Genomic DNA, 18,249 nt, shown 5'->3' with positions numbered 1-18,249 from the left:
GCATATACTTTGTGCCTGCCCTGCTGGGGACCGTATCAGGTTATTAGAGTTCGGCAGAGCCGTACTCTTAAGTAACATCTGACCTGAAAGACTACTTACCATACAAACTAATCGGCTTCGTTAAGAAGCTGGGTTTATTTGGTCGAGTGTGAATAGGTGATAGGTATGATCCACAATAAACCCTTGCGGGTTGCGAATAGACCCATTCACTTTGGACCTAACCTAACCTAACCGAACCTAACCTAACGTAATCTTACTTACCTAACTTACCTAACCTAACCTAACCTTACCTAACCTCACCTCACCTAACCTAACCCAACCTAACCTAACCTAGTCACTTTGAAACCAGCTCGTCAATATAAAGAGATAGCTCATCTTGCCGAAACTAATATTAGTTGAAAACTTATTCGAGTTCATAAATTTTCCAAATCGGTAGACAGGCAAACGTGATACTTCAGATGAACCGACTAGATCACCTGATATGACGCCTCTTGATGTGTTGAGAAAATACGTGATATCTCGAGTTTACGATACATAGATGCAATTCAGACTTAATTATTATCAGGGATTGAATGTAAACAGTTTTGAGTAAATTTGTTCACGAATTATGATATTTATAGTTTATTTGCGGATTCTCAAAACGGATTTAAACTGGTAATTACACTGGAATGGCTAGTGATGTAACACTTTCGTCTTGCCAATCAGAAGCTACTGAAAATTGAACCTTTCTACGTAAATTTTATTCGAAATCAGTTGTGAAGGAGATTTGCAGAATAATTGGCTATTCTCGAAGACAGTTGTAGCAGATGAAATTTGAACAATCCGGCAATATATTTAATCACGATGAAAATTCAGGTTGTGTAATTCATTATTCGAATAAATAGTATATTGTACAACAAATGAGAAAAACGACATATTTCTCACGAGGGCAAATCAAGCGAGTGAGAAAGATGTCATTTTCTCAAACATTGTACACTGTAATTTTCCTACGGTTGCGTTGCTTTCAAGTGATGAAAACTAAAATACATAAATAATAATACTTGTATGTCATTAACCCATTTTTGTATTTTATTTAAAATAGTAATTAACGGTTATATTTGAACAATTTTGTAGAAAAATTCCTGGTAGGTCGTTTTGTTTCAAAATGTTTTCGATAATTGAAATATTAGCTGCGGTCGAAGTTGAAGTTGATACTGACCTCCGCAGATGACCTTCGGAAACAGTGGCCAGTATATAATTCAGGAATCGGTAATTGCAAAAATTTTGCTATTTCTTTCGCCATGGTGCCAAATTCATTTATCCCCACAGGCTGTTTGGTACATTTGCTATTTTTGTAATTCAAAAAAACATGTTTCATTTGTGCATAGTAGAAGCTTCACTTATTTTTTGTTAATTTGGTCAAATTCTCATGTTACTGTGAAATTTCTAGGAACCTCAGTTTCGGTATGGGGTAATTTTATTTAAAGGCCGAATTTTCGAAGGCTGCTAGAGCAGCCTGAAATCAAAACAAAACATTCATTTTTCGATAACAATTTGAAAAATTTCAATTCATACCTTTATCAGCAAATACTTTTCATCAGGTGCATTTATTAAAAATTGTTGAATTTCTTCAGAAGTTAATGTTTTTGACTGTTTTGGAGCATATTTTTTAGATTTGCTTTTTAAAAATGTACGTAGTTACGTATTTTGATATATCAACACAGTTTATAATAATTAAGGTTTAAGGTACTCCTCAGCATCGAGTACTGAGACAATAATGTTGATGATTTCAATCTTCTTGACAACTCTCTATAAACTAACAAGGAATTTACGGGACAAGAATTTACCTTGGTTTTCATTTTCCAGTCCATAAAGTTTCTGTAAGCGATTTCATATTTTTCTCTTAAGGTGCTTGGTAGCAAATTATTGCAAACATCTATTGCTTTCTGAACAATTTCTGGAGGTGTATTTTCCAACTCTAAATCTTCGTATTCCATTATATCCAATATTTAATAATTCTAAACTGTTTATACTACAACAATCAACAATTAAAGTTTTTTCTTTGGGTCAGTTGACAGCAATAATTATGCAGTGCTTCGGTTTTGTTGTTATGGAAACGCCGACAATGGGCTACTTGGATATTGCACGCGAATCATCGGCGTAGTGTTGTCAACATGGAGAACGTGTCACATCAATCTGATATGTAACAATTCATAATTGACTTGGGTTATCGTGATAACAGTGAGAAAATATTTCTCACTGCAATGGCGGATATTTCTCACTGCGTGAGAAATCTTTCGTTTTGAACATATGAAAGCGATGTATAGCATCCGTACAAAAACATAATTACTTTATTCAAAGAGGAAAACTCAAATTGATTCTAGATACAACAGTTCATCATTGTCTTGTTTTTACTAATCACCTACCTTTCAGTTATTTGCAATGCATCACGTTTCATTTGAACGAGGTGTCCGATTGTCCTTATCGATTTCGGCATATCTTTTGTAAACTTTCAACCACCTGAAGTGTGAATGTGGTTTCTGACTTGCAGCTGGGATTTATCAGCAAATCAAGAACACTCTTGTGGACAGAATAACACTAGAAAGGCTCGGATTTTTTGAATCACTTAGTGTTTGCTGCACGAATGTGACATGTTTATGGTATATCAGTGGATTTATAGTGTTTTTGTACTTTTGAACTGAATACGATTCGTTCCATTTCCAAGAAATTTCTTTTTACTTCACTGTTTGGGTTGGTACGATCAGACCGAGTCGTTTTGAGAAATAAGAAGAACGTCTCTGTTTTCACTTCGTCATCAAAACTGATGTACTATCTGGGCTGAGAAGTCTCGAGCCTAACATATAGATGGTGCTAGTCGTATTGCATTTACCGCTTTTTCAGTTAACCTTCAGAAGTAACTATTGAAATTTCATTATATTCTACTCATGAGTTTGAGAGTTATTGTTGGAAGTACATAAATCGATGTGTACCAGAATACCCAGGAATCATAGAAGATGAGAAAGCTGGCAAGTGGGAACTAGCAGGTGAAAAATATATTTGGTAAAATATTTATTAATAGGATACTTGAATCGAACAGGTTGATATAATGGAGAATTGAGCCGCATTATTTAAGGAAATGAGGCATTGGAGCACTAGAGATGAGGAAATTGGTGTTTGTGAAATAGCAAGCAAAAAAACCTGCATGAAGAGACGCAGAGTAGTTATAATCTATCCATTTCCAATTGGAACGGCAATAAAAATAAGAGCACTACGAGGGGTGTTCATAGTCACTGCTCAGCAAATGGGCACTGGTATATACTACCAGTGCTTTTATGTTCAAAGCGTCCCTGGTACAGTCATAAACATTTCTGGCCTGTGGCCCCTAGTCGCCCAGATAGTTAGTAAACGTGCTATCAAATGTAGTTGAGAAATAAAGGCTCGGCTAGCTGGACTGGCTGAATACTAATTATTTGTCCGTTTCACAATATTTCTTCATCAGTACCGTGTGTTCATGGGGTTAGGTGAGGTAGTGAGTGGTTTTGCAAACTGATTTTTGAAAACTTTTTCTAGAGATCAATTACCCTAACACCATACTGATATGTTGCACTCGACGCGCGTTTCGCTAGCAAGGTTATTATCTTCAGGAGAAGCAAAGTGATACTGGATCTGAATACAAGGGTTAGCTGTTTATGTGCCTGAAGTTTTTTGGTCCGATGTGGACTTTGTTTGTTGAATGATATCATCCTAATTGATTTTTCGGTAATGAACTAGTGGAACCACTACCTGCAAATTAATTTGGCAACAACAGATTGAAAAGCGGACAAATTAATTTGCAGGTAGTGGTTCCACTAGTTTATTACTGAAAAATCAATTAGGATAATCATCATTTAATAAACAAAGTCCACATTGGACCAAAAAACTTCAGGTTTATAAACAGCTAACCTTGTCATTAGATTCAGTATCAATTTGCTTCTACTGAAGCTGTTAACATTGTTAGCGAAACGAGCGTCGAGGGCAAAAATATCAGTTTGGTGTTAGGGTAATTGATCTTCAGAAAATATTTTCAATTTTCACACCAAAGGTTTAAACCGATTTTTGTGAAAATCTTAGTGTTTTTAGGCACTTTCATCAATATGGCTTTCTGGAGACTTTTTGAAACAAATGATAACATTATGTGTGAGGAATCTGTCAATCGACGGGGATCCGGAATTTGAAAATATGGAATTACATGTTCAAGTTCAGCGAGTAATTTCAAATATTCATGAATGCTTGAAAAAGGAAAACTGTCACACTTCACAGAATGCTATTGTGAATAGAATATGCGAGTTAACGAAACTATCTCGTTTGTTGGCAGTTCTTCGAGTCATTAAAGTAGGGGATGTCATTGACCATGCAATGAAACAAAAACAAAGGAATAAAAAATTCGCAAACGTTGATGGTGCTACAAAAGATGTGATTCGGCGATCAATTATCATGTTAGTCATGTCGATGTTTTATGTTGGTCAAACTGGGAAAACGTTCAAATCCTGCTTGAAGGAACATAGAAATACTTTCCGGAACTGAAAAATCAATTCCACACATGCCACTCATTTGCAGAGGGCATGAGTTCAACTAATAATTCAAGACCTTCCATTACCAGAAGAAATGAGTATGGAGATTAACAAATTCAAAAACTCCCAATATCTTATGAACGATCGAACTGAACTGAAACGTTCTCTATTATTGAATTCGTCCATTTCCAGGTAAGGAAAGTTGAGTATATTTCCGTTACATCGAAAATTTAATTTATTCACATGGTAAATTAATTCATACCCGACATTTTCAGGTAGTTTCATTCATTAGAAAATAGGCATGAAAGTAGGTAATATGTAAGAGTATAAAATAAAAATAACTTTTATTTTACGCTTGAGAAAGATATTGTATAGCAAAACATGTGTCGCAGTTTTTATAAAACCCTATATAGTGAAAATCATGCAATAAAGTGTATTGATTAGTTTTGGAGCGAATATTGAAAATGCAATAAATAACCAATAAAAAACTTGTACAAACAAGAACAAGAATATTCGATGAAATTGTTGACATTCGAGTCATGTGAAATTCAAAGATGAAAATAAGCATATGAAGCTGTAGTGTTTTTCAGATTATAAAAAAAAATGAATGGCTTTCGTTATTGAAATTTCCAAGTGGTGGATTAGTGATTGATTTTCATGTGGTTTTTCTAATAGAATAAGTTATTAATTAAATCGTGATAATGTTGATAAATCAGTTTTAAGTGATTTAACTTAATACAATATTCCACCTTCCACAATCTTTTATAATGGATAATGCAGAAGGCCTAACTTTCAATTTATTATAACGAATGACTGGCTATCCTTTCCGTTGGTTATTTATAATTATCAACCAATTCGATAGTTTTGATTGGATGATCTGATAAAACAAAACTAATTGTAATATATTTCACGAGATGAAAACAAAGTTAGAACATTACTCGAATGATACAACAATTTTCAAAAATACCTTCTGACAACCCCATTGTCACCAAGTTCATTAAATGAAAGAACTGGGGATGAGCTGCTTGCCAATTCCAAAAGATCTAGATCCTTCTGGTCAGTAGCTGAATCTGCTAATCCACAATTCCACTACTAACACAAGCAGATGGTTCAATTGCAACAGCAGCAATAGAAAAAGCAAATCTACAAGCTGAACCATTTGTGTCCCATTTCTCAGTGGATTTTCAGGGAAAGGTACCAACCACTATTGGCACATTAGAATCCACAATGCCGAAAATTACTTTTCGGCAGCGTCTAGTCAGGCGAATTTTGAAACAGCTTAATATCAACAAGGCGTCTAGTCCTGATGAAGTGCCCGTCATCGTACTTAAAAAGTGCGCAAATGAACTCGCATCTGTATTTTGCACACTTCTCAACCTGTCTTACAAGAAAGGGGTATTTCTTCCTTCTTGGAAAATTGCTCGCGTTCAGCTTTTTCCAAAAAAGGCAACAAAAATCTTCCAAATAACTAATAGACAAGTCGCTTTCATATCGCAGTGATATCAAAAATCATGGAGGAAGTCGAAAACCTCCATATCCTCAAATATTTGGGAGGCTTCAACACCTTGAGCGATCTTCAATATGGCTTTCGTAAACAAAGATCAACAGGTGACCTCATATCACATGTTACACATATTTGGAATAACGCGCTTCATATTCTCGACAGTGTGTGTCATGAGGGTTTGCTGGCCAATCTCCGATGCTATGATTCGCTCTTTAGCTTTCTGAAAGAACGTTTCCTGCAAGTGTCCGTCGATGAATATCTCTTGAATACTTTCACTATCAACGCTGGTGTTCTTCAGGGATACATATTGTCTGCAACCCTCTTTTTACTATATATCAACGACTTATTGGAAGAAATCAAGAATCCACATTTCATGTGGAATCATGTGGCTACAGAAGCACATCTTCACAGGCAGCCGGAGGTTGCCGTGAAGAGGATCTCGTAGTGATTGCGAATTGGGGTGAAAGTAATTAGGTTCAATTCAATGCACAAACCTAGGCATCGATTTTCTTCAAGAAGATGAATGTCTCTGAAGCGGATATAGTAATGTAAATTCAGACAATTCCGCTTTCAGCTTCGATGAGTTTGTTGGGTGTTGAAATGGACACCAATATTTCTTGGCACAATAATGTCGCTGGAATTTCGAAGGCTGCTTCACATAAGCTCGGAACACTGTTCCGAACCAGAAAATTATAAACATCTCATCATCTTTAGATGATTTAGAAAGCTCAGATCAGACCTTCTTTAAAGTATTGTTGTCATGTATGGAGCTCTGCCCCCAAACATACCCTGAAGTTGCTGGATTCCACCCAGAAAAAAACCATCCGCCTGATTGGAGACGCTCACACATGCAACCTTGATAGCCTGGAACGTCGAAAACAGGTTGGACATTTGTCTCTCTTCTATAGATACTTTCACGGGAAGTGTTCAAGTAACTTGTCACATTTGATTTCACCAAGAGCAGTACATATCAGAAATACACGACGGACTGTGGCTGCTCATCGTTTTGAGGTTCAACTCAGTACACCTCGAACTTCACTGTTTAAGAACTCCTTCATCCGGAGAGCTGTATTGAACTTCCTGGAAACGTTTTTTCGAATAGATTTAATATCCATCGTTTAAACTCCAATGTGAATCGCTACTGTCGCAGAGGCAACGCTCTGAGATCGCCTTAAGGATTTTCCTGTAGTGCTTGTGTTTTGACTCTCTTGTAGTTGATGATCACGTATTTTTTTAATTCTAAAATGTACTTCCCTTCACCATTCTTCTGATTGAATGAATCAATCATCGTTGCCAAACGTCGAGCTCTTGCGTTTATTTATACATATCACAGGAGTAAAGAGTGTCGTTTCTCTACGACATCCTGTTCCGTTTTTTACCGTTTCCATCAGATACCTTCCATTTATCTGTCTTGAGAAGGACGTTCCACTTCGACAAGGAATAATTGACGGATTCGAGGTACAAAGTGAATTCCTAACGTGAATGATTCTTTGACGATGGTATCTGAAAGTGGAGCGTAGCTGCAGCGGTATGACATAATATCTTCGTGGATCTGAGATTTTTGAAAGACCGTGCTTTTGAATGATTACTTTCGGTAAAGAAATTGAAGAGTATTCATTATTTTTGTAGTCAATGGATTTGAAATGATTGAATTAATGGAGACAGAAAAATTAAAAAATATCTCCAAATAACAAAAAACACAAAGAGTGTGTAAATCGTTGATTTAAGAATGTTGTGGCATTTTGACTGTCATTTTCATAACATTCCACTATTGGTTGAAAGGAATGTTGACAGAATAGACTGAACAAAATCCACTTAAAAATTATGTTCGACTGAATTTTCGTTGGTATGATACAGTTTCACATGATTATTACCTGTAGCACTCATAAAAAAACATATCAAAATAGCAAGCATTAGAAGACACGGAACATGAAAATAACCGATTGAAATACATAATCTTGATATGCGACCTCTGGAAATTCTACCCAAAACTACTATTTTCGTTTTTCTATTACTTACAAAAAACATCATTATTCAAAAAACGGGGTAGAAAAAAGAAAGAATATCGTTGATTCAATAATTTTCTAACATTAGGAATATCATTTTCATAACATTACATGTACTGCTGGTTGAATGAAATATTGATACTTGACTCAACAAAATCCACTGAAAAACTATGTTCCGGTGAATTATTTCATCATGTCAAACATGTGAGATTTCAGTGAATTTTCATAATAATAAAGTCGCAGAAGATAATTATATAGCACTCATATGGAATAATGTAATATACCTAAATAACAAGCAGTGGAAGACACGGGACATAAAGAAAACTGGCTAAAACATTCATAACTTTGATGTGCGACCTCTGGACCAGAACTACTATCTCCGTTTCTCTATCACTTCCAAGAAACAACATTTTTCAAAATAGAGGGTAGAAAGAAGAAAGAATATCGTTGATTCAATAATTTTCTAACATTTTGAATGTCTTTTTCATAACATTCTATCGTTGGTTGGAAGAAATATTGATAAATTGATATTTGACTAACAAAATCCACTGAAAATCTAGGTATGTTCCAATGAGAATTTTCATCAAGTCAAACATGTGAGATTTCAGTAAATTTTAATTGGTATAATACAGTCTCACAAGATAATTACATGTAGCACTTATATGAAATAATGTGACATATCAAAATAGTAGGCTTTGGAACACTATAAACACTATAAACACCGATTAAAATACATAACCTTGATATGCGACCTGTGGAGACTACTATCTCCGTTTTTCTATCACTTCCATGAAACATCATTATTCAAAATAAGAAATAGAAACAATATCGTTGATTAAATAATTTTCTAGAATTTTCAAATGTCATTTTTATAACATTACACTGTTGGTTGAATGAAATATTGATATACGACTCAACAAAATTCACTGAAAAACTATGTTCGAGTGAACATATCAAAATAGCAAGCAGTGGAAGACACGGAACATAAAGAAAACCGGTTAAAATATATAACCTTGATATGCGACCTCTGGAGACTCCAACCAGAACTACTATTTCCGTTTTTTATCACTTCCAAGAAACGTCATTGTTCAATATAGGGGAAACAAAGAATGAAGAATAGCGAACGAAAATGTTACTAGATTTTATAATGATGGAGAAAATTTCACTTCTTTTACGATAACATATTTTAAAAACTTCAGATTGATTTGAAAATAATTTCAAGGTATGTACCAACTTGAAAAAATTTTTAATCGTATCAGAACGGGCATCACTTTCATCTGACTCATCAGGTGGGTTCTTTATTGAAAACGCATCCTTTCAATACAGTCGTCGTCTGGAAAATAACAACGTGAACTTATATAGGGACCAAATTTGAATTCTCAGAAGAAGAATACTCAATTATTTCGGTATGGAGAAAATTCAATTCTATTTCCATTTCTCAAAGTGATGTTAAGCCAAGTGAATTTTATCGAGTTAACAATTTTTATTCCCTTTGCGAGAGTTCTTCGATACAATTAGTGCGGAATAATGTAACATTTATCGATTTGAGTAGCTTCTAAATTGAATCATTCAATTTAGATGCAAAAAGCTTTTATCATTTCGTAAAGGGTGCTTCACTGACCTACATCAACTTTGTTCTCAAGTATGATGAATTCGATACTTAGGTTGAATAACACAATACAACAAAAAAATATTTTTTGAATGTTTCCTACACTAAATTAGTCAATTTCTACTAATTTTGGGGTGATAAAAACGAAAATAACAATGAAAAATTTTTATTAGCTCTGGTTTTTGAGATACACAGTACTTAATCTTAAAGAGTAGTTATACTATACATGAAAAGTGAAAGTACATAAAACAATATTGTTATGTTTCTTTTAGAATATTTTAAGTACAAAATTATTTAAAAAAACATTATTCTTAGTGTTTTGACAAATAAAAGAAGTTTGTACCACCAAATTTCAATTAAGTCCATCCGATTCATTGTAAGATCGCTGTCGTTTAGCTTGTCTTTTATAAAACACTTCTGGAGCATCCCTACACACAGACCAGCAGTAGTCTGCAAGCATTGCTTCATTCCAACGGCCCTGATATCTCTGTTCCATTAAGGCAATGTCTTGATGGAATCTTTCTCCATGTTCGTCACTCACAGCTCCACAGTTTTGTGGGAAGAAATTAAGATGAGAGTGAAGAAAATGAATTTTTAAGGACATGTTGCATCCAAGTTGGTGGTAAGCTTGAAGAAGCTCTTTAACCAATGCTGTGAAGTTATCATCTCTTTTGTTACCTAAAAACCCATGTACAACCCCCTTAAAGGCTTCCCAGGCTCTTTTATCATTTCCTGCTAAAATCATGTCAAAAGCAGGATCATTTACGATTTCACGGATTTGAGGCCCAATAAAGATGCCTTCCTTGACTTTAGCATCACTCAACCTGGGAAACTTTGCTCTCAAGTACTTAAAAGCTTGTCCTTCCTGGTCCATGGCCTTCACAAAGTTTTTCATTAGTCCCAACTTGATATGTAATGGGGGAAGGAGATCATCCTTAGGATCTACAAGAGGCTCGTAAACTACATTTTTCTCATTAGGGTTTAGGTCTCGTGTAGGCCAGTTCATTTTTTTATAGTGAGATTTTCTATCCCGACTGTCACACAGACACAAAAAACAACAGTACTTGGTGAACCCTAATTGCATTCCTAGGAGTATAGCAATGACTTTCAGATCACCACAGATGTGCCACTTGTGTTGTTCATATTTGATTGATTGGAGAAGTGTTTTCATATTTATATACGTTTCCTTCATGTGAACTGCATGACCTATAGGAATAGAGGGTAGCTGATTTCCATTATGCAGAAGTACAGCTCTTAAGCTTAGTTTTGAAGAGTCTATAAACAGTCTCCATTCAGATGGAGTGTGATCCAAATTCAAGCTGTCCATCAAACCATTAACATCAGAACAAACTACGAGGTTTTCTTTTTTCTCAAAAAAAGGAAGCAAATCTTTTTGACGCTGTCTGTACTGAGATATTTTCACATCATGTTTTAGAAGATTCCACTGTTGTAGTCTTGACCCTAACAGCTCAGCCTTTTCCTTAGACAAGCGAAGATCTCTTATAAGGTCACTCAATTCTGCTTGACTAATTCTGTGCGGATTACTAGACCTATCGCTTACCTCAAAATCAGGGTCATAGGATGTAGAAGGATGGGTTGCTCCTTCTAAACAGTCTTCATCACCTTCCTCTAAAATTTCATAGTTTTGGGGTGGAGAAGGGACTGGCAAATTGTCTGAGTGTGGTACAGGCCGAAGAGCAGATGGGAGATTAGGGTATTTAACCGTTCCTCTTTTCTTCATAGATAAACCTTGCTTAATGGGAGGAGTTAAGCAGAAATAACAGTCGTCTGTATGATTGGTAGGCTCACGCCAAACCATAGGTACTGCAAAAGCCATTGCCCGGTTTTTATTTTTCAGCCACTCTCGCAATATGACGGAACAAGAATTACAGCATATATGAGGAGCCCATGATTTATCTTGGTCCCCAACTTTCACACCAAAATAATGTTCATAGGCTGTCTTAACGATAGGTGTCATTTTACGTTTCTGAGCCTTAAATGTTATTTCACCACATATATAGTAAAAGCTATCGACAGAATTCACACACTTTCGAGGCATTTCAGATCAGCACTTAAATTGATTAAAAAATCAACTTCACACGATAATTTCAATAGCAACCACGTGCGTAAAATTGACAAACTCACATAGGTTATGTTTACTACTTAAGGACAGCTGATGAGAGGGGTGTTATGTAAACAAACATGTGTACCAACTGTTGGTGATGAAATATTTCATTTGTTGAAAACTCAATATACATATATATAATATAATGATACTATATCTTGAAAACAAGAGCTAATATATAATTTTTATGGTCACTTTCGGTTTTAACACGTGGAAATACATTAAAATCATCTAATTTCAACCCCGAAACAAAAACTTTGTTGTGTTGTGTAATTAGGAGTTCTCATAGTTATTAATGCAACTCATTCATTACTCTTACCGAACAATCGTTAGTTTCAGAGATCAAAACGTTTATGCAGACTGTATGAAGGAGACATACATACGTATGGGAAAATTAATATTTAATATTTACGCAGTAGGTTATGATAAATTTCTGCTGGACAACAACTCTTTCAATAACAACTCGCTTAGCCATATCAAATCTGAGGCTCGAATTGATATGGGCGTCCCTCAGGGCTCTGTATTGCCTGTGTTATGAATTTTTCAAGGTAAATACTCAAATTATATTTCTATTCTGATGTCATTTATGTCAATTACTTCTTAAATTAATAAAAGAAAGAGAAGTAGAAATTTCTGATATATGTTTTTATTGAAAAATATTACAAACATTTATAACTGCGGAAATGTGAAGAAATTGAATGAAGATTACAAGAGCTACAATTATATTCTTCTACATCGTCTTCTTCTGACCGGTATTGTATTTCAAAGTCCTCTTCTTTATCGTCTCCAACGACAGTGTTACGTGATTTTTGTCTTTTCTTAGTAAGCTATGGAACAGTTTAGGTGTATGCACCGAATAACATTTCAGTGGAGTCGGGTGAGAGTCTTATCATTATTATCAGACAAGAAATGCATGAGAGAACGTCAAGTGATTTTCAATAAAATAAAACATACACCTCTCTCAAAACTGAAATCACTGAATCCAATTGGCTTACTTGCCAAACTATAGGTTAGTTGGAATAAAAAAATAGATGAAGGGTATAAATAGGTCTCTATAATAGCAGTAAATATATTATAATAAAAATCATACAAAATTTAGAGCTGTCTTATGTTGGATAGAAGATAAATAGAAGTCGTTCTTCCTAGTTCCAAAAAATAGTATCTAACACTTTTATTCCTCGGGAGAATTGGAAATACAAGTCGAAATGGTAACATGAAACGCCTAAAAAGCCATTGAAAGTGTTACAGTCTGATCGAGACAAAACGTGGTATAAAACGGAATATGATTTTCGACAACTCACCTCATATGCAAAAACCCGACGCAACTCTGAGACGTTGAATACTACTATATCATAGACTTATCCTCTATTATTAAAGAGAATCCGACGATATCCAAAAAAATACTGTACCCCAAAATGAAATTCGCCGATTTGAAATGAAAATAGTGATGAATCCGTTAATAACGATATGTAATGGGCACTATTCATCCAATCTATCCAAAATCTATCCAGTGACTGTTCCGTCGACCGAAACATACGATACGGTTTTCTCCGTAGCTACTTTTTTTCCATGAGATTCGCAGACCCAGGCCACAATTGAAATCGTTCATTTCAACACATTTCAACACACATGGTCATGTGTGAGGATATTCAATATACCCTTTTATTTCAAAACATTTTAGAATTTGAATAAAACCACGTAACAACAGTTGTCGCCAGGTCTTCCACGATTTTGAAGTCAAAGGTTATGTCTTCATTGACGTCGCTCTGATATGGTAATTTAAACTTGCCCAATAGATTAGATTACCGGGAAGCTGGTCCATGGCCTGATTTACTTCGACCTTTTTAGATCTATCGTGATGCTCCTTGGTTGTTAGAGCTCATTGTTTAGCTTGATCTCTTTGATGAGACTCCATAGCCTTGACACCAACCCCTTCATATAGCTAGCAGCCTCTGGTTTCTCTTCCCCGCATCTTGCGTGTCTCAGCCTTGCTATCTCTTCGCATTTACAGAGTACATGCAGTGCGGTTTCTTCCTCTTCTTGACAGATTCTGCATTAGGTTACTTTTGTCAGACCCATGTTGCTCATATGTTTCCTGAGTCGGCTTTGTCCTGTTAGTAGACTCACCACTACCCTTATAACCTTACGGTTGTGATTTAGCAGGTCTACCGTGAATCTGGGCGATGGCTTCTTTATGAACTCTTTAGCCTGCATCATTCCTGGGAGCTTATTCCACAAATCTATCGATTAAGCATGCATTCATGAAATTATGCATGTCGTTATAGATGCTTTCGCTACCCCGCAGAAGGGTTCTGGAGGGGTTGCCCATTACACTGGACAGAAGCTAAAGGGCACTGTAACTCCGATTTTCTGCTTCCACATCGCGAACCACAACCACTCTTGCAGTTGCAGAATATTGTGTTGAGTAATTTCTCTGAAGCAGTTGCTGAAGTTGTCGTGATAGGTTCCAGAAATTCGTGTTAAGTATTGTCAAACACCATTCCTGGGATTTCAAATCATGCCCAAACCAATTTTGAACTTGATAATGAACACGATTGAAATGTTGGTGCGCTATTACAATTTTTGGTGGAATATTTGATGAATGCAAATGATTGATACTGTTCAGAGATTTTGAAGCATCACAGATTTCCAACTAGATTGGAATTTCATTCACAAAAAATCTTTGAACCGGACAATAAAATATATCCCTACTGGCTATAAATAGAAAGTTTTGTACTTCATAAGAGGGCTCCTGATTTCCAGGTGAAAAATATGTACTCAATAATAATAACAATAATAATAATAGACTTCATTTTTAGTCAATATCACCTAATCGGCGAAGTTTAGCTGTAGCTACTCTTACACTTAACCTAATATGTATTTTAAGAAGAAACAGTAACTGGATAAAAAAATATAGATTGTGTGACGGAACAAATTATTAGAAGTATACAACGAGCAATACAGTTGAAAATTAAAATTTACTTTTTCTGATCACATATTGGATTTTGCGTTTGGTTTCTTTTAGGATGTGAATTTCAAGAATTGCAAGAAATCTTTAATAATCGTGCTGTGAAAAAATACAGCAAGAAAGGAAAATGATTTTCTGAACATGGATGACGTATGACAAGGGATGTGTAGGTTTTGGTTATTTCGAAGGTTGAAATAATGGAGTTCTAGACTGCTAGAAAAGACTCGATTAATCGAAACCATTGGTTTCGTGTAGCCAAAGTTGATCGTTTTGGCCAGAAGTCCGTCATGCCAGACTCTATGAAACTCCTTGGAGACGTCTAAGAATATCGCTCCGGTGTAGTATTCTTTGCATAGGTTGAAGCCTTCCTTGGCAAAGTCTACTACCCTCAGGACTTTCAGCTCTGTCGAGTGTTCTGATCTGAAACCGAACTGTTCGTGTGGTAGTAATCCTAGTTCGTTGGTTTGATTCTCTGAACTTTTTAGGATGATACGTTCTGCCAGTTTGCTCAAGGAAGGGATTAGGCTGATTGGCCTGTGGTTATCCGGGAATAGGTCGTTCTTCTTTGGCTTCGGGATATGGATAACCTTTGCCTACTTGAACGGGTACAGGAAGTGCTGGGCACTGATATTGATACCCAACCAAAGTTGGCACGAGCTTGGGAAAATTGTTCAAATTTACGTATTCTCAAGATGAAGGGAACCTGAAGATGTTGCACATGTTGTATTTCATATTGAGCCGAATCTAAGAAAAGACCATAAACAGGGTCTTCATAATTGATGATTGGAAAGAATTATTGGGCAACCAACTCATTGCCCACCCACACAAGAGCAGGATACATTCATTTTCGTGATGAGTTGATATAAATGATATTCGATTTGTTGAAATTTCCTTTGATTTCATAAAATACTATGGGAACGAAATAACAAACTTGGCATCTGCTAATTTCACCATACATTTAAGACAATTTTGAGGATTTTTCTTTTTCACCTGGAAAAATGTCTGTGAATTCATTTGTATGTATGTAGCTTAGAGAATAATCGTTTTTACTATTCACATGAAATTGTATTTCTATGAAACAACAATATTGTTCGATTCGAATTTTCCGGTACGCCAATGTTTGAAATGGAGAGCAAAGGCAAAATATAAATTTGCACAGCAAATATCTTCAGACCTCTCAGTCAGTAATAATAAACTTTCCCGTCGGAAGTGGTACAATATGATAAAATGTGAAGATGCGGTGGTTTGTCTTTCCAATTTTAATTACATCTATGCTTTCTATATTCAGAGGTCGAGTCTACTGGGAAATTGAGAAGTCAAATAAACGAAACTAAGAGGAAACTGTGGCATCATGTTTTCTTCTCCAGAATAAACAATCTGCTGGAGTTTCGAAATGCACGCTGCCATCAGTGGTTTGGAATAAATTTGCATACATAATTGATCTTTATAACCCTTAAGCTTAATGACCCAACTTTTTCAATGAATTAATAATTCGCTTTTTGAGATTCGATATGCCCTGCGTTTTGAAATATTGCTTAAGAAAAAAATACATTTGAGTAGGTCTTGATGAAATTGTATACTTTTATACATGAAACTATGTTTATGTTTCCAAAGAATATATATGAATTCTTTTCTGATAAACATAAGCTTTTGACAAAAGTCAAAACTTTGCTACTACTAACTGAGAAATGACTGGATCTCACCTTTGAACATGCGATATCTTTCAATAATCAGACGATATATGCGGAACAAATATTTTTCAAAACATTCAGAAGTGAGTTGAGATTAAATCTGCGTCTAATACGTCGATATAAAAACATCAAATAGCTTTATATCACTAACAAACTAGCTGCCAATCGAAATGATTGTATAATTTTCTAAACTATTTTCTAATCAGCTCTTTCAAAATTAGTTATTTTTTATACTTAGCACAACATCAACACTGTGGTCACCTTGTAAAAGCCAAACACGTCTTCATTTTCAGTCATATTAACTGCCAAATCTGGCGTCAGCATTTGAACACATCGCCTTTTGACCTACAGAATCAATTTGTTACATTTTCTTCAGACGCCATTTTCCATTCCATTCAGATCTCACTTCGCCCTAGGATATCTTTTTCTATATATTTTCGATAAATTGACTTTGAGGAAGTGGACGATTATCTGATAGAAAAACATGTTTTTAGAGCTCTTCGAGGAGAAAATTACAGGGAGGTTGACAAAATTCATCAGTATAACGTTTCCAATTTCTTTTTCAATGTTACTTTCTCACACAGACTATCAGTGAAGTTAGTGCATTTTTACAGCTCAGCCATATTTCCATAACCAACACTAATGATACAAATAGTAAGAAAAAAATCAACGCTGGATAGAAGGATTGACAGGCATCACAAACGTTCAATTCGAAGCACACAAGTTATGGAAATACATTAATGGGAGAAGAAGGACATGTTTCGCAATTAATTAGTGTTGATACTCAGACACTGTATTACTGCTTTTGATACGCCTCTCATTTTTGATGAGTTGATGATTCGGAAGTGATTTTCATCAGCATGTTTTTCTGACGCATCACATGTCGTGTTTAATTAGAAATAAGAAACACTTCATTGTGAGATTTTCAATAAAAAGTTTTGGGAAAACGCAACATGTGATTCGCTATATAATGGCTTTTTCGGGCGTGTCTTCACTAACTAAAATCTACATATTCAATATTTCATATATGTTTTCGAATTTGAAGTATCTGAATTTTCAGTACCTTAATTTTACCTATCCAATCAAAGTTAAATGTCTACCTGAGTTGCAGAATGAGTCAATAAACATAAACATTAGAAAAGAAGATAAAGTGTAAAACCTTAATTAAATAAACAACCTGTGATGGATGAAATTATATGAGCTTGTGTATCAGTTACTAACCAGTTTGCACATTTGGAAAAATATATCGTAACGGGGAGTTATTTGATCATTCAGTGAATGGCTAGCATTCTTTGATCTACATATTTATTAGCATTCTGAAAGATTCATACTTTTCTCTTCTGAATGTAATACGTCATAGTCATGAATGAACACATATCCGCCTTCAATTCTTTGGGAAAACTTCTACCCGTTTGGCCAATATAAAGTTTTGGGCATGAGCCACAAGTCAACTCATATACTCCTGATCTATCAGACCCTGAAGTCTTGTCTTTATTGTTTCAAATAAATTTGCTTGAACTATTGTTTGTTCTGTAAGCCAAGCATCATTTTGTTAATAATGAGCGGTATTATTCTGCCCTTCTTAATAGCAACGCGGTATCTGCAAAAAAATCGGAAACCGAGTTATTTGTAAAGAAGGGTTCATGAGGTGTTTTACTATCACTCTACTAAGTATAAAAGCGGATCTAAAGCTATATTCAGTAGAAGTGTATATTTTAAATGACGTATGTGTCAATTTGTGAGGGATTGCTCAATCAAAAAGCGGTAAATGCACCTTCCTTAGTCATAAAGCGGTATATGCGCGAGCGCCCGGTGCA

This window comes from Leptinotarsa decemlineata, unplaced genomic scaffold (assembly GCF_025532065.1).
Source record: "Leptinotarsa decemlineata unplaced genomic scaffold, Ldec_3_MD MMD2_tig00000010_RagTag_RagTag, whole genome shotgun sequence".
NCBI classification, from domain to species: domain Eukaryota; kingdom Metazoa; phylum Arthropoda; class Insecta; order Coleoptera; family Chrysomelidae; genus Leptinotarsa; species Leptinotarsa decemlineata.
The sequence above is the reverse complement of the archived record's forward strand: the minus strand, read 5'-3'. Positions refer to the sequence as shown.